The sequence below is a fragment of the Chiloscyllium plagiosum genome, unplaced genomic scaffold, assembly GCF_037043375.1.
Source record: "Chiloscyllium plagiosum isolate Xiang-an unplaced genomic scaffold, Cpla_swu_hap1 HiC_scaffold_45, whole genome shotgun sequence".
Lineage (NCBI taxonomy): Eukaryota > Metazoa > Chordata > Chondrichthyes > Orectolobiformes > Hemiscylliidae > Chiloscyllium > Chiloscyllium plagiosum.
Window position 1 is genome coordinate 88,255,683 of NW_028270183.1, and position 18,775 is coordinate 88,274,457.

At 41.7% G+C, this 18,775-nt stretch overlaps 1 non-coding gene across 1 annotated transcript; it reads left to right on the top strand.

Moving 5' to 3' along the window:
• Window positions 1-1,521: 1,521 nt before the first annotated feature.
• Window positions 1,522-1,594, top strand: trnar-acg (transfer RNA arginine (anticodon ACG)). The gene has a single exon. It is a non-coding gene; the product is annotated as a tRNA-Arg (tRNA).
• Window positions 1,595-18,775: the final 17,181 nt, after the last annotated feature.

An 18,775-nucleotide genomic window follows, 5' to 3' on the forward strand; every position in this document is an offset into this window, starting at 1 on the left:
ATGGGAGGGTGGACGTTTAGGCGAATTAGTTCTTGTGGGAGGGAGAGATTTCTCCGATAAAGGGTGGTTATGATATGTGAAACGCAAAGATGTGAGATAGCGGGTGTTTGAAGAAGGAAACTTATCACCACGTATTTTCATGTAAAACAAAGATTGATTTTCTCAGCGTTTGCTAAGCACATATTACATGGAGTAAAACGGGAAATGCCGATTGCTGTCACTGTGATTCGAGCAGAACTTGCTGTGTTTACAATGCCAAGGAAGAACCATTTCATTATCCTGGCGCCACATGGAAAAGCACGATGCAAAAAGCAATAAGGATCAGGGCAGAGGTTATGCCAAGAACAGAAACACACGCACAAAGGAATACTTGTCAAACAGTGACTGAGATGTGGGAACTCAGATTCGGTTGCATATATATAGCTTCTATGTCCGGAGAGACTGTAGAAATTGCAACACTGAGATTGTAGGATGTTACGTTTGCGAGATATCTACAAAACTTCAAAGGGTCATGGGATACTGCAGGGTATCGCTGAAATGTATTTCTCAATAACAGTGTATTTTAACATCGGTTACTTCACCAATTTCCTCACTTATTGACATAATCATATAATGGCATGCCATATAATCCCAGTTCAAGGGCGTGGAATCAGAGAAATTGATTTGCAGTGCACCCAAAACTAATTGGAAATGGTAATGGCGTTCAGCGCGAGCATGTGGCTGCGAAAATGCAATTGGTGAGCGTAATGCCATTCTCTGATGATACAGAGGCGCGTGAAATATCGAGGCTAAAAGCACCCGCCTTAACGACAACGGCTTCAATTCCCACGCATCAAGAAGCAGTGGGACTTCAGGCTGGGAGCTCCAATTTCACCTGAAAGAACTTGTATTCACATGAAACACGGAACTTTGGGACATCAGCTGGTAGAATAGATAGTCAACTATTTTATTCTTAAGTAAGTAGTTTTCAGCAGGATACTTGTTTGTGGATTGAAAGAATATCTACAACTGGGACAGTCTAAATTACAAAGAAGAATTCTGCAAAGAGTCAATTCTTAGAGAAGCATCTGTGCAGAGAGATGCAGAGGAATGTTTACGTCATCTGCCGTTCTAATATGTTTGACTTTGCACTGGATTAATTTCCATGAAGGGATTTTTTGCTCGGTTCACAGTATTCACTTTCCTGCATATTCGCAAAAGTCGCTACTGTACTCGAAACGTCTGAAAATTAACTGGTATATACAATGTGGTGATTAGGCTCACATTCCCGTCAGTGATGCTGAAGAAGTGGATTCGAAATTCATCACATCACATTCCATTAAATGACTGAGCAGACAGAGTGTGAATGGAAGCTTCATGAGGACATATGTGTTTTGTTTTGGGAAAATTCGTTGCTTTGAAAGGTGATGAAGATTAGACCGAAGCAGTGACAGTGATTATCTTTATTGCTTGTTCAACTGGTGAATATGACTGCTATTAACCGTGTCCGTATTAACATCACGGCTCTTAAGGCCGTGCATCGGGCTAGTAGCGCAATGGGTAACGCGCCTGACTACGAATCAGGAGACTGTAGGTTCGAATCCTACCTGGCTCGCAGGCAGGGTAGATTTTAATCACGCTTAAAAACTGATTTTTCAAAACCCGAAATAAGGTGTGAGCTCCTCATCTGCAGGAACGAGAATGCCTTCATTAAATGTACCTGAGAACATGAGAGTCAATGTCCCAGCATCATCACAGGAGGGAAGCCGAATAGTCGCGCAGGTGACTTATGGGCACCTTTCCATTTCATAAAGCCACCGATCGAATAACTGTTGCTCGCGGTGATGCTCTGCTTTGAGCATTTTTCGAAACTCTTTGGCCAGTGGAATCAGAGAAGAATGAAGGGTTAACTGTCCAACTGATCTTTATAGAGTGTGATTTCTCGAGTCTCCTACATGCTGACTGATAAAGTTTTCCTACCAGTCTATTCAAAGCTTTCTGCATCTTATCTGAAATCTACAAACCCTGGTGATCGATCAAGAGCAAATGTTTCCTTCAATCTGTAATTCCTTGATCCTCATTATTTCGTACACGTCAATCATGTCTCCTCACAATCAGATCTGCTCTGAGAAAAACAACATTTTGAAAGTCTTGTGTTCACTGAAATTTCTTGTCTGTTTTTAACAGTTCGGTGAATGGAGTAGTCCCACTGCTAACATTTAGCACAAACTTTCAGCAAAAACCACACAATGCGGATAACCTTAGTACTGCTCTTTTCGTCAACAATGTGTAAAAGTCCCCTGTAACTTTCGATTTCGCATCCCGTGGGGCTATTTGTCCGTGTTCAACGACGTTTCCCAGGAAGGTCACTTTGGCTTTGGCAGATTCACTTTCAGCTAGGTTTACAAACCAGTTTGACTTCCGAATTCGATCAAAAAAGCCCGATAAATGCTGTAAATATTCAATCCACGAGAGTCTGAAAGTCACCAGGCACAATATACACCAATCAGTTGCGTATTCGGCAATTACCCTGTCAGTTAACCTCCGACATGTGGCTGAAGTGTTTTTCGTACAAACGGCATTACTTTAAATTTCTGCAGGCCAGTTGGCGTTACAAAATTGCCTTTGATCTTTCTGACAAAGTTCCCTACCAGTAACCTTTGAGGAAGTTTAACTAAGAAATGCAAGTTGCTCCTCCAATCTTTTCCACACAGTCCTCCAACTGCAGATATGTATACGCATCAGTCTTTCTAACAACATTGATTTTGTGGTAGTCCACACATAACTGTTGGGTCTTTTCTGGCTTTGGCACCATGATGATGGGTGAACTCTATTCATTGAAACTCACTTCGGTTATGCCATTTTGGTGCATACGTGATATCTCCTTATGAACTTGTACAACTTTAAAGGGTTATGCCTGCAAGGATGTTCCAGAGTCAGAACAGCATCCCCTATATTTATATCATCTACAATTAGATTATTAATTCCCTGTATATTTCAGCAGATCTCCCCATGCAAGAGTAATAACTCTTTCGATTTTCTTCTGGAAGATAACTGAATAACTTTACCAATTTTGGACAACTTTTGCATTATCCAATTTTATTTCAGGAACGTCCAATGCAGAATTCCCTGACATTGGTTCTTCCCAGTGTGTCGTAGTCAATAATGCATTCTCATCTTCCGTTCGTTCTCTGCCAAAATACTGTTAGAGCATATTCCCATCGCACATTCTGTGAGATTCTTTCATGACTGGAGTCCCTATCAAGTAACTAACCTCACTCAATTTCCTCTCAATTTGATAAGGATTTTTAAACCTTACTTTAAAGTTTCACCAACAAATGAATTTTAAATAATTGCATTATTCCCAGCGGCAAAATTGTGATTTTTTTTGATTTCTCATACACTTCCTGCTTCACCATTTGCTGTGATCCTTTTAAATACACTCTCGACAACTCCCCAACATTATTTAGTTCAACTCTAAAATTTGACACATCATCCAAATGCATGGTCTCTGTAATCTGACTTATTAGTTTTTCCTTAATAAATTTTAATGGTCCTCTTACTTTATGCCCAAAACTGGTTTCAGATGGACTTAGTTTGGTGGATTCTTTTGGTGCATCTCAGATCGCAAACAGCACTGACGCAACTCCCTTATGGAAATAATCTGGCTACTCCGAACCATAAAACCTCAATATAGTCTTTAATAATTGACGTCACCTTTCCAGTGCACTCTGTGCTTCTGGATTGTACACAGTAGATTTGAATCGTTTTATTTCCAATCTATCTATGCACTCCTTGAAAAGTTTTGACGTGAAGTTTGACCCTTGAGCTAATTGTATCTCTGATGGTAGTCTTAATCTAGTTCTTTTAAAAAAACCGTAATTCGTCCACTATCCTTTTAGCTGTCATATTGCACGATTGAACAGCATTTGGAAATCTCGTCAAGACATCCTTTTTCTGTTAATTAATACTTATTCCCATCTTTTATTGGATGTAGCGATCCTACACAATGAATGAAGACACTTAAGAAAGATTCCTCGAACGCTGTGATAGATATTAAAGGTGCAGGCTTTATTATTTCCAATGGTTTTCCTATTAGTTGAAATGTATAACACGTCTGGCAAAATTCAAAGGCATTCCCCTGCAAGCCAGGCCGTAAAAATGTCTTTGTATTTTAGCCTCCGTTTTCATCATGCCTACGCACCCTCCAATTTGTGGCACATGCGGCACTCGCAGCACCACTTTTCTGTACCTACTGGAAAAATAAACTCTGCCCAATCTTACTTGCTTGAATATGTGTTGCTCTCCATTTCTTCCTTAATATATCATTTGCTAAGTAATATCACACGGGGATGCATTCACTCTCCTTCCAAGTACATGTCTTCTGATCCAACTGCTTTAATTTTTCATCTTTCTGCTGTAACTCAGTAGCATAGCAGAGCTGAATATACTTGCATTATTAACGCTCGTCCCCTGCTGTGTCCCACTTACCTGATAAACAAAATTGTAATCATATTTCAGCTTCCTTAGCCGTGCCTTTTGATTTGTTCTGCTTCAGCTTGTGACTCTGTGATCGCGTTAAGACACAATCTGGGAAAATTCCTTGATAAACATCCTGCATTGCTGCACTTGCCTGCATCTCGACTGGCTTTTCAACTGGAGTGGGCAGCACGCTTACCGGTGATTGAGCTATATCATTTGCAATTCCCAGAAATTCCCCACTCTTTCTGCCCACTCTAGCCTCACTGTACATAACTCAGCAATTTTTCGTCCCACCATGAATTCCCGTATACATAGTTCTTCAGGAGTACATTTTTTCCACTCCTTCTGAATCACAGACAGGCACGATCCTGTGTCCCTGAATATTGTTACCTCTCTATCTGCTACCCCTGGCCAAGGTAAATGAACTTTAACTTTGCAGGTATATTATTAAAGCAGATGTGGCACTTCCCTCTTACCAACCTCTGATCGGCTTGTGCACTCTGATGCAGCTTTCCACCCTCCACTGTGCTTTCTATTGCCATGCCAACAAAACATCCAGGCTTGTTTCGTTTCCCTGCATCTGACTTTCCAGTGCTTTCCCTCGCTCTCCAACACAGACTTCATGTGGCCTACTTTATTGTAATGAAATCCTCAGATCTTGTTCCCTTCAAGAGTTCCCTATTTAACCTGTGATAAGTTATCCTAATGATTTTCACAGAGATTTCACCTTCCCTTTCCACGTGAGGATTTCTCTTTGCCCCAATTTCGATCCCTCAGACTTAAAATGATTCTGGAAGCCCATCCTTGTTTTATGGACCACTTCATAACAATCATCCATTTCAGCTGCTAACCTTGTCGTTTTAACAATATGCTCTTCCAGAGTAAGCTTATCTTCAGCCTTTATTTCCAGCCTTTTAAGGTGAATTCCTTTAATAATTGCCAATTTCTGAAGTTCAAACCCTGTCTCCCTTTCTCTCTGCTCTGCTGCTCTCTCTTCTTCCCTATTTCTACTTCGAATCGTATCTCAAACTGCCTCAAATCTGGTGTCCTTTCCTTATCTCTCGAGTCTAACTCAAGCTGCTTCATTTTCAAATAAATTTTAACCATCTTTACAAATTCTCATGTTTTTTTCAGCTTAGTTAAATGCTGAGCTACTGCGGGAATGATCTCTCCTTTCCTCACAGAAAGAGGCAAATACAACCCCAGTATGCCTGCTAATTCCAGAAGCCCGGCCTGAATTATTTTTTGTAAAACTACCAACTTGACATCGTCCATAGCAAGACAACTCTTTGTACCTAAATGAGACATTGCTTTCCCAAGCATTGCCTACCCCAATCCAAATGAACACCGGAAGTAAAGAGATGAAAATGTGTTGCTGGAAAAGCGCAGCAGGTCAGGCAGCATCCAGGGAACAGGAGAACAGGTTTTGGGCATAAGCCCTGCACATTTTCAGCTCTGATCTCCAGCATCTGCAGACCTCACTTTCACCCGAAATAAAGACGCAAGCACCTATCAGTTGCTCTTTTAATCCATCAACTACCTTCCAATTTGTTATGGACGAGGCTAAACAATTCCAACGTTATTAAGCTGACAACCTAGACCGTAACGTTATATTTATTTCGTTAAGCGTACAGTGAAAATTACCCGAGTAAGCTAGGTACAAAGATTATTCACAAAATGACGGATTGAAAAACAAAAAACAGAATATTGGATACCCACAGACTTAGTCTATCCAAAGTAGACTTACTTATGCTGTTCTGAAAATATACAACAATCCTAAAAAGAACACCTTAAAAACAGTAAAAATGAAACAGAAGCTTACAGGTAAAAATTAGAAGGGCAGAAGGGGAGAGGTTATTAGTTAGAGCACCACTGCTGCAGGATCTAAAAACCGGAATTTAACTTTCCAAAATGACCACTCTTTTTCCATTATACAGTTCATTTCTAAAACATTAAATCTTTGGGCTTAAGCCTCAGCTGTTTACGGAGAAGCGAAAGGCCTCACAGTGAACACTTTCATCTCTGTAACACTTCATCCGATTCGGAGCCTGAACTGTTTTAAAATGCCTTTGATAAAAAAGATATCAAGAGACATTAACCTTGAGAAAAAGTACAGTTCCGTTTCTTTTTTAAAAAGAGAACGTCTTTGTGAGAGCCCAGTCCCTTCAAACTTTCTTCATAAGTGAAACTCTTCGAACAGCCAATATCCTGGTAAATCTGTTTTGCACCGTTTCCAATGCTATCACATCCCTGCTATAATGATAATTGCAGAAAGACACACAGTACTCCAGCTAGAGCCGATTGAGCAAATGAAACTAACAACTTAGAAAGCCACAGAAACTGCACGTTTCCAATAATGTGACTTTTACACAATGCTTCCCCCGTGGAGACAGTCAGATGTGAGAACTTAGAGCCGACAGTGTGTGATAGAAAACACAATAGGTCAGGCAGCATGCGAGAGCGGGTGAGTTGATGATTCGGGCATAAACCCTTCAACAGGAATGAGGATTGTGGCCGTGGGGACTGATAGATAAATGGGAGGTTCGGGGGTTTGGGGGCGTGATAGCTGTGAATGCGAGGAGTAGATAAATGTGGAGAATAAGATACTAGTTCTGACAGGAGGTGGAGCGGGTAGGTTGGAAAGGTGATGTGCAGGTCATGAAGGCAATGCTGAGTCGGAATCATGAAACTAGAATAATGTGAGGGAAGGGCGAATGAGGAAACTGGTGCTCCCATGTGGCATCAAGGGCCCAAGAGGAAGATGAAACCTTCTTCTTTCAGGCATCAGGTGTTAAGGGAATGTCAATGAAGGAGGCGCAGGACCTGCATGTGCTTGGCAGATTGAGAGGCGGAAAATGAATTTCATCAGTGATCAGCTTCTAACTGCATATCCAAACTATCATTATGAACATGTTGTTACATCTTCGGAACAGTATCTATCACTAACCCGCCTGAGGAGAAAGCGAGGATTGCAAATGCGAGAGATCAGAGTCAGGAAGGATACCGCTAGAAAGCACAGCGGTTAGGCAACATCGGAGGGCCAGGAATGTCAATGTTTCCAACATTCCTGACGAAGAACCTATGCTCGAAACATCGACTTTCCTACTCCATGGATGCTGCCTTCCCAGGTGTACTTTTCCGGATCCACACTTTTAACTCGACACCACCTCAGCTCAACTGCATAGGAAAATTAAGATGCACCTGTCACCACTCAGTTGATTCTTCTATCGCATGCGAGACAAACTGCAACATTCATTTCCCCATAAATATCAGGTCATTCAGATCACTAAAGAAAAGAAAAATGCAGAGGCTGAATATCTGAGAGAAAAGAAATAATTGTTGTAGAATTCAGCATCCTGTCAGTTCAACTGAATGTTTGGATATTAAAATTGGTAAAGAAAAAGAGAAAGCTGCAGTTCAATAACTGCTACGGTCTGTTTCTCAAAAGATAAAAAGAATTTCATGGACTGGAATGTTTCGATCAGGCAATGCATGCTCACCTTGCCAACTGCTGATAGGAATGGAGGAATATATATTTGCTTCGCCACTGCTGAACAGATGAAAAATATCATTTTGCCTTCCAAATCAGTTGATGCTCCTGCAGAAAAGTCAATGTGACTCATAAACCCAGCACAGCCAGTTCGATGTGCATTTCAGAGTCCTGCAACATCACATTTTATTTAAAAGATCTTTATTGATTGTTCCTTATAAATATGGCATGCTCCATTTCATTGTGCATTGGACAATATTGTACCCACTCACTTATTCATTGGTACATCACTCAATTTTAGTATCCCTAACGTTCCATTCACGACTTAACTACTAAACTACTTTCACGAAAAAAATGCTTATTTTTAAAACTGAACACTGAGCTGAAGCAATGCCTGTTGGAAATCAACCATCATTCTCTCACTCTCTATACCTTATTTAGTGTGTCTCAGTGCCTGTCACCTTAAACCTGTGCCCTCCAGTTCTGAACTTCACCAACCTGCGTAAACGATTTAGTCCAGTTGCCTATCCATGCCCCTCATAATTTTATAAACCGTGAGAACCTACACGCTGCCTGGAACATTCCAGCGAAAAAGCCCCTGCCTACCCCATCTCCTCGCTTAACTCAAGCCCTCAGGTCCCCACAACATCCTTGTAACTCATTTGTGCACAGTTTCAATTTTCACAAAATCCTTCTTGTAGAAGTTGACCATCACTGAAAGCAGTATTCCGAATGTGATCTCGCCAATGCTCTATATCGCCACAACATGACATTCCAACTTGGATAATCGACTTTCTGACAAATGAGAAAAAGCGTGCCAAGTACTTTCTTCACCATCTTGTCTACTTGTGACACCACTTTATCTGCTTTTATAAATATTGCCTTGACTGATAAAGTTGTGATTGTCACGATGTTCTGCTGCCTTGACGGATATGTTGTCCAACATGCAAAGTCTCTCTGGTCCTCTGGGTTTCCTCGTGTCCTGCCATTCATTGAGTAATCCGTTGGTGTGTTTCTTCCAATGTGCATCACCTCATGCTTTTCATGGTTAATTTCAACATCCCCTATCTGAATTTACAATTTGACAAATCCATCTCTGAGCTCCTCCATCCTAAGACCTTCTTCCTCACTATTAACCATTTTGCTAATATTCGCATCATGGATAACTCTGCTTCTCATTTCCCCCGAATTTGTTCTATATTCTTGACACACATCCACAAACGACATGGGACCCAGCATTCATCCTTGTGTTACACCATTGAAGACCAGTTCCAATCACACAAACAGCCTTCTATCACCATCCTTTGTTTCCTACCACCACCAAATTAAGTTTGGATCCAACTTGCCAGGGGACCTTAAAACCCTTTTCACTTTTATCCTCTTACCAGTCTCCAGTGTGGTGTCGTGTTAAAGGCTATGTTGAAATCCACACAAAAAACATCAACTTTACTGCCCTCGTTAAAAAACACGATCACTTGCCAATAAAATATATTTAATCCAATCTGTTAGGCATGACATTCTGTAACAAAGCCGTGATGACTCTTCCTGATGAAACCTTGACTGGACAAGTGGCAGTTAACTCTCTCCTACAGGGTTTGCTCAAAAAGGTTCCCTTTAACTGATGTGAGACTCACTGCTGTGTGATTCTCTGGTTTATCTCTCCCTTTCCTGCTGAAAAGTGGAACTGCGTTAGTCCAGTCCACTATAAACTCAAAGAGGAAAGTAAAACATTTCCTCCATTGAGACAGAGAGGAACATAAGATACAAATCCGTCCTGAATTGGGAATATGCCCACTTCAAGCCACTCAGAACCACGAACACTTCATCAGTCCCTATATCAAACTTTTTCAGAACCTTTCCATCCCACGTCCTGCATTCTGTTCCTATATCTTAGCACAAGAGGACGGTTCGCTTGCTGAACAAGTAAAGTGATTTACTAAGTTATCCCATTTGCTGACACAACTCTACTGTCACACTGGAAGGAGAACATTCAGATATTTTAACTCGAAAATTCTGTATTAAGACTTTGTGGTTATAAAATATTTTGTTTTGATAGCCACAGTCTATTACAGTGAGAAATGGTGTGAATTTTCTCTAACTGAAAAACATTCACTTAATTCCATCTCTTGTGGAGATTCCTATCTGTTCCCATCTGACATGACCGAGATTTAGCTCTCTGTTGTTTTCCATATTCAGAATAGAACTGCGGCACAAATCCAAGCACATGATTTCTTTATTTATTGACCTACGAAGTCGATGCCAATGCCTCACATTGAAATGGGATTCATCAACAAGAGAACTTTTCAGGATTAACACAGTTGTGTCTTATGTGCAGGGGGTCATTACACAAGCACTGTATCAAGCTACCTCAGGGGCAAGACAAAAGATGCTGGAAAGAGAAATCGGAGTTAACATTTTCGGTGCAGTGACGCTGTCCTTAGCATTGATTATTTCCAGGAAAAGTTTGGTCTATATGCAGAAGATATGTGGGGGCGGGTACAGTAATTAGAAGTGAACGAGCTGTCGGGATAGAGCCGAAAGAGACAAACTAACAGTTGGACATAGGAATTGATAATGATTTGTTTGGAGCATTAACAACTGTTCACGGAGACTGTTTATGATTAACCGTAAGTATTGTGTAATGGCTGCTATGCTATAACTAGGCCTGGTGGGTGTGTTGGGGGCCAGGACATGGGAGACTTCAGGCCTCTAAAATGATTGTAATTGGTATGGATGATCGCGGGGTGCTCAAGCAGAAAATGGCCTGTTACTTTTTCAGCATGCGCTGAGCTATGGTGGAACACTGCAGTAAGCGTGAGATAGAGACGTTGGCGAGGAAACTTGGTTCTTTGCTAAAGGAGAGGTCAACTGGAAGCTTAGGGACATTTTTGGCGATAGAACTTTGTATTCTGCAAAACGGTCATTCAATCCAGACTTCATTTCCCAAGGTAATGGCGACCACAAAATGAGCAGTGAATCTATTAGACTGGATTGTGTGAAGAGTAGGGAAAGTGTTGCTTCACCTGGAAGGTGTATTTGAGCAATTGTGTACTAAGCAGGGAGTTCAGAAATGGACAAGTGAGGAGAAGTAAGAAGCAAGAAGAAAGGATAGCTTAGAAGATATTATTAGAGATGTTGTTAATAAATGTGTAAGAAAGCGACCATAAAGGAACTATACCTGAATGCTCGTACTTTTCGGAAGAAGATTGGGGATATAACGGCATAAATTATCACGAACGAATACAATTTAGTAGACATTGCAAATACATGGAGACAGCATAGTCAAGACTGGGAGGTAAATATTCACGGGCATGAGACAATTTGGAAGGACAGAAATGGTAGTAAGGAAGGTGGTTTAACTCAAACATTCAAGGACAACCTCAGACCGATGCTGACAGATGATATACGTTCTATGGAGAAGGAGTTTGAATCCATTTGGGAGGAAAGTAGAAGTTCTAAGAAGAAAATGTCGTTGGCTGTCGGAGTCTACCGGCTCCAAATTTTAAGATCACATTGGGGAGGGCAGGAAACAAAGACATAAACAACACCTGAAAAAATGGTATGGCAATTATCATGCGGGATTTTAATCAACATGTCGATCGGTCAAAGCAGCTCAGTCAGGGTAGCCTTGATGAGAAGAGTATTGAGTATCTGCGATAGATTCCTTAACTACTGTGTAATGGAACAGGCCAACAAGGGGAGAGGCCAAATTAGATTTGGTACCGGGTAATGAACATGGCAAGGTGATGGATTTGGTGCTAGGTGAGCACTTTGGTGATAGTTACCAAAATTAAATTATGTTTACTTGAGCTTTTCAAAGGGATAGGTATACACCGGAGGGCAAGCGCTGCTGCTGGGGGAAAGAAAATTGTAATGCGATTAGATAAGATCACGCATGCACAGGTTGGGCAAGGAAACGGCAGGGAATGGGTAGAATAGACTTGAGGAGCTTATTCAAGGAGCAGGTTCTGTGTGTATTTGATAAGTATGTAACTGTCAGAGAGGGAGGAAATTGTCAAGTGCAGGAGTCATGATTACTGAGGAAGTTCAGGAAAGACCTGAAGAGCGACAGAAGATGAGCCAGGATGGTAGTTGAGAATTTGTTGGCAGATAGGATAAGGGAAAATCCTATATCTTTCCATAGTTACGTAAGGACTAAAAGAATGAATGGAATAAAATATGGCCAATGAAGGACAGTCGTGGTAAGTAATGCGTGGAGACAGAAGTGAAAGGGGAAGCGCAAAAGCAATATCTTTCGTCAGGATTCGCTCTGGAAAAACAAAATGTTGTAGAGGACAATACTGAGAAACAGTCTACCAGACGAGATCGGATTGAAGTTCCCAAGGACGAGGTGTTACAAACTCTGAAAATGTGAAAATATATAAATTCCCGTGGGCCGGGTGGGATTTATCCTAGAATTCTCTGGGAAACCTAGAATCGGATTTCTGAGCCTTCGACTTTGATATTTATGTTGTCATTGTCCAAAGGTGGAGGGCCAGAACACTGCAGGATAGTCAACGTTGTTCCCTCATTCAAGAATCCCTCATTAGAGAAAACCCTGGAAATTATAGACCATTAACCCTTCCGTCGGTTGTGGGTAAAGTGTTGGAAAAAGATCTGAGAGATAAAGTTTGTAATTATCTCGATTGGAATTAGTTTCTGACGGAAGGTCAAGCCGGCTTTGTGAATGGGAGGTCGAGACTCACAAACATTATTGAGTTATTTGAGTAGGTCATTAAACTGGATGTCGGTTTGCTCAATGAATTGGAAAGTTCATTTCCAGACATTTCATCACCCTACGAGGTAACAATTTCAGTGGGTCTCCAGGCGAAGAACTGTTCATGATTCCTGTTTAAAATTTATATGTTTGGGGTTATTTGGGTTGGTGATGTAATTTCTGGTGGTGATGTCATTTCCTGTTATTTTTCCTCAGCGGGTAGTCGATGACGTCGAGCTCGAATTGTTTGTTGGAAGAGTTCTGGTCGGAATGCCATGCTTCGAGGAATTCTTCTGCATGTATCTGTTTGGCTTGTCCTAGTATGGATGTGTTGCCTCAGTCGACTGTTGTGTTTGTCGAATGTCGTGTTTGTTTCTAGTTCTTGCACGGTATTTTGTAAATGTCATCAGTTTTTGCATATGGACAAATAAGCAGAAAACGAGCCACCAGGATACATGAACATCAACTAGCCACAAAACGACGTGACCCTCTCTCACTGGTATCCTTACATACAGATAAGGAAAGGCACCACTTTGACTTGGACACCGCATCCATCCGAGCACAAGTGAAACAGAGACATACACAAGAATTCCGAGAAGCATAGCATTCCAACCGGAAATCTATCAAAAAGCACATCGAGGTGGACCCCATCTACAACCTCCTGAGAAAAATAACAGGAAATGATATCACTACAGGAAATTACATGACCAACCCAAAGAACCCCAAACATGTCAATAGAAAGCAGAAAGCCTGAACAGTACGCCTCCCGAAGGCCCACTGAAGATGTTACCCAAGAGGGTAAAGAAAAGTATGTAAGTGAGCCTTCTAGCTCAGCGAGCAAATCTTCATGTGGAAGCTAATCCTGAGCTACAAACTTGTTAAAACTCGCCAGGTGACTAAACAGATAGATGAGGATAATGCCATTCATGTCATGCACGTTTGGATTTCAGTTAGCCGTTTGATAAATTTCGCCATGGTAGATGACTGCACAAAATACTGAGGTATGGGCTTGAGGAGGATTTCGTGCTTTGGACCAGGAATTAGCCAGCTGAAAGAGGACAGAGGGTGTTATTTGATGGGAAAACGTCATCCTGGAATTCATTTGCTTTTGGTGTACTGCAACGATCAGTTTTGGGTTCACTGCTTTTTCTAATTTTTTATAAACGACCTGGATGGGGGCGGAGAAGAATGGGTTCGTAAATTTGCGGACGACACTAAGTTCGGTTCAGTTGTGCATAGTGCTGAAGGATATTGTAGGTTACATAGGGACACGGGTATGCTGCAGTGTTGGGCTGAGAGTTGGCAAATGAAATTTAATGCAGAGAAAATGTGAGAAAGAGCATGGCATTAAAATTAGCACAGAATATAAAGATCGAGAGCAGAAGTTTCTATTAAAATATAAAATGAAAAAGAGTGGCAAAAGTAAACGTTGACACTTTCGTGGATAAGAATGGGCATTTACTTATGGGATATGCGGAATAGCCTTGACATTGAACAGGCATTTGCGTCGGTCTTCACAGTGGAGAATATTAATTACATGCCAGTAATTGACAAAGTGATGACGGTTGGTGACGTTTTGGGAACAGTCATTATAACAAAAGAGCTTGTGTTGGATTATTGGAGCTAATTAACATCGCAGGGTGTTAAACGCGATGGTGTGTTAAAAAGAAGTTTGCTGACGGTATTTTTCCAAAATTCATTGGTCTCTGGGGCAGTCCCAGCTGATTAGAAAACACAAATATGACATCACTGTTTAAAAAGGGAGGCAGACAGAATATGAGGAATTAGATCAGATTACTTACAGTGTCGAAACAGGCCCTTCGGCCCAACAAGTCCACACCGACTGCCGAAGCGCGACCCATCCAGACCCATTCCCCAACCATTATAGAACTTTGTTTAACTTCTGTAGTGCAGAAATTTCTTGAGTCTATTATCGAGGAAGAAATAGCAGTGCATCTCGACAGAAACTGGACAGACGCAGCATGGGTTAAAGAAGGGCAGGTCATGCCTGAAAAATCTTTTCGAGTTCTATGATGGCATTACGAGCATGGTGTATAACGGGACCCAGTGAATTGGTGTACCTAGATTTTCAAAATGCCATCGACAATTTTTCTTCAGGGGCTGACAGCAAACGGATGCATGCTGTTAAGGGTAAAGTATGAGCATGGATTCAAGATTATTTGTCCAACAGGAAGAGCAGAGCGGGAATAAATCAGTGATATTCTATTGTCCATCAACGGTGTGCCTCAGGGATTGGTACTGGGACCGCAATTACTTACAACTTATATGATGATTTGGATTTTGGAGCTATGCGCATCGTGTCAAGGTCTGCGGTTGACACAATGGTGAGTAGCTGAGCAAAGTGTGCGGAGGACAGTGAAAATTTGCAGAGGAACATTGAAATATTGGGTTAATGGGCAATATTCTGGCGGATAGAATTCCGGATTTGAAGGTGTTCACTGATGACAAGAGACTATGTGGAATAGGATTGTATCGAAAATTCAGAAGAATGAGGCCGGATCTTATGGGAACATATAAAGTTATGAAGAGCATGTGTGAGATAGAAGTAGAGAGCATGCTTCCATTGGTGGATGAAACTAGGACAAGAGGGCACATCCTCAAGATTAGGACGAGCTGAGTTTGGACTGAATTGAGAAGGAATTCCTTCAACCAGAGCAGTACTCTATGGAACTACTTGTCCAACGAAGTAGTTGATGATACATCAATAAATGTTTTTTTTAAGCTAGGACTGATTTTTGTTTGAACAATAAAGGAAGTAATGATTACCTTCACAGGTTGGTTAAGTGGATGCATATCCATGGAAAGATCAGGCATGATCTTATTGAATGGCGAAGCAGTCTCTAAGGCCCGTATGGCATAGTCTTGCTCCTCGTTCTCATGTTCTATGAATGTATGTGTCACAAATTCCGGGATTTTAGGGAAAGCTTCCATGGGGAGGTGTTGAGAGAGAAGGCACAGTGCACCACGGTCCCGGGGAGGGAATGGTTCCTAAGGAAGACGGACAAGGGCGGGGAGGGGAATATATGTTTGGTAATAGTATTTCGCTGGAGGTGGTGGAATTAGGAAAATATTTCGTTGATGACTTGGAGAACCATAGCGCTGAAGGTTCCAGACCATGTTCTGAAAAACATGGGATGAGAATGGAACGTTGCTTCATGACGGACATTTGAAAGATGTGTGCAAAGTCCTTGTTTGGTTCAGTGAAAGTCACAATGTCTTTGAGAAACTAACCTTAGCAGCCAAAAGCATTGTGGCCACTAGAGCAGGTCATAGTCAGAGATTTCCGTGATTCCCGAAAGCCTGTCTAACACATAGCCTGCGACGACACGCCACCTATGATTTGTCACCGGCAGTCTCCACTAACAGCTGTTCACTCTCCGAGCGAGAGCGTTATTCACCTCATTGACCAAATGTTCTTCACTTTCTTTTGTTCTTTCCCGACCAACTGTTTACTCCTTTACAATACAGAATGAGACATGATGGGATAGTTCCTGTTCGCCTGGATGATTGCAGTGTTAAAGAAACAATGCACAGGAGAAGCACAGCAGATTAGTCAGCATCTGAGTTGCAAGTGACATTTAAATCACAACCTTCTTGAGGATTCCTTAGTGCATTTGCAACAAAACTGGAAAGCTCAACACCGTCCAGAACAGAGCAGCTGAATTGAGCAGCAACACACAACTAATAAAACATCGACCAACATCCATTCCCTCCACAACCAAACACTCAGACATGCAGTCTGCACCATCCACAAGATGCGCTGCAGATATTCACCAAGGCTCCTTAAACAGTACATTACAAACTCACAACTACTTCCATCTAAAAGGAAAAGGTTAGTAGATAGATAGGAAAGACCTACAACCCACTTACCATCCTGCTCTGGAAATATATTGCCGTTCCTGCAGAATCACTGGGTCAAAATTGTGGATTTCACTCCCCTATAATTTGGGTCTACCGTCAGCACACGGAAACGATGGTTCAAGAAAGCAACTCATCACCATCTTGTCCAGTCAAATCAGGAATGAACAATAAATGCTGACCTGTTCTGGAATACCTACACCCGACGAAGAATGAAAATCATACGCTTTGGTGTTTTGAGGAGTTCTCTCTTCCTGAGACATATCTGGTTTTATTTGAGGGGTATCAAAGATGAGGATTTGTATTTGGGAAACTGAAACGGAGCATCACACCAGAATTTGATGGAGTTGCTTTGTTCCATGTAGCCTTAACCTCACCGGCCTTTGAAAATGAAAGCAGAAAGCTACATTCACAGTGGAGTGAAAGCATTCAATATCTGAACTATCGAGACATAATTGGAGGGAAACTGAGAGAAAGTGCGTAAATGTGGTGACGATTCAATTACTTGTCTGTACTGAAAATTCATCAGTGCAACCATACCGGGGAAACGCCAATCAACTGTTCTGAGAGTGAAAAGGGATTTACTCAGTTTTCTAACTTGCTGACTCACCACTGGGTTCACACGGAGAAGAAACCATTTAATTGTCCATAGTATGGAAAAGGCTTCAAATGTTTTCACGAACTGCTGTACCATCAATGTGTTCATGTTGATGAGAAACCATTCAAGTGTTCTCAGATAGGGAGTGGGTTCAGGCCGTCATTTGATCTCACTTTACATCTGCGAACCCAGTGGACAGAGGCCGTTCGCCTGTTCTTCGAATGGGAAAGCATTCAGTCAGTCATTCAATCTGCTGAGACACCAGTGAGTTCATACCATTCGTATGAGACCATTCGTCCGCTGCGATTTGAAGTAATTAATTGATTCCGGTAAACTGCTGAAATACAAGAGAGTTCAACTAGAAAGAGACCATTCACCTGCTCTGACGTTTCTCAAACTTACTGAAAGACGAGTGAATTGATATTGGCGAGAGGCCATTCATATGTACTGAATTGGGGAAAGGATGCACTTAAGCCATCCATCCTCCTGATACACCAACGGGTTCACTGTGACAATAATTTGTTTTAATGACGCAGTGTGGGAAATACTTTATAAGTTTCCACTAATTGAGCTCGCATAAACATGTTCACGCTGATGAGAACACAATCTTATGCTCTCACTGCAGGATTGTTGTTTCTCTGATATAAGTGAATACACTTCACAAGGTCTTCATTTCGATGTGAAGAGCATTCATAAATGCTGAATGCATCGAAATAGTTTTTAGTACAAATCCACACTTAACAATGAAGAAAAGGATCAAGAACAGGGCAGTCAATGGATATCTACCAGTCTCCTCTAATTGTACAGAAATTCGAGGAAAAGAATCTTTGAATTTGATGTGATTGAAAACTGAAAAATTAAACACCAGATCAATTGAAGAGAGTAAACACATCCAATGAAGTAAACCCCGGCTGACAGAATGAACACAGTTCAATTCTCGATGCAATAACTCCATATCGCATTCACATGTGGCCTCACTGAATTGTTTGCACTATTACCGTCTTTCCATTCCGTAGAGGCTACTGCCTTCATTTGAGAAAGAAAGGGCTGTTCGGTGATTTAACCAGGTCAGAGAAGGTTTAGAGATAGACAACTTTTAAATTAACCTCAAACCAATGATAGGAATTCGAACACGTTGCGACCATCACTCTGCTTTATAAGCGAACAAAGCATCAAACTGAGCGAAACAGATTCCACCTGACTGGGTTGTCACACGTGCGAGTGAGTAATTGAATCCCTTGCTACCCACAGTGCAAATTAACTGCCTCTCTACGCACGGTGGCTCAGTGTTTAGCACTGCTGCCTCAGAGCATGAGGGGCTGGCTTCGATTCCAGTCTCGGAGGCCTGTCTGTGTGGCGTTTGCACGGTCTCCACGTGTCTGCGTGAGTTTCCTCCAGGTCCTCAAATTTCATCCCACAAGGAGGAGTTGTTGACAGTGAGGAAGCATGTGGCAGGTTACAGCAGGATATAGAGAAGCTGCAGAGCTGGGCAGAAAGGTGGCAGATGGAATTCAATGTAGCTAAGTGCGAGGTGATTCACTTTGGGAAGAATAACAAAAAGATGGGGTACTGGGCTAATGGTCGGATACTTGGTAGTGTGGATGAGCAGAGGGATCTTGGTGTCCATGTA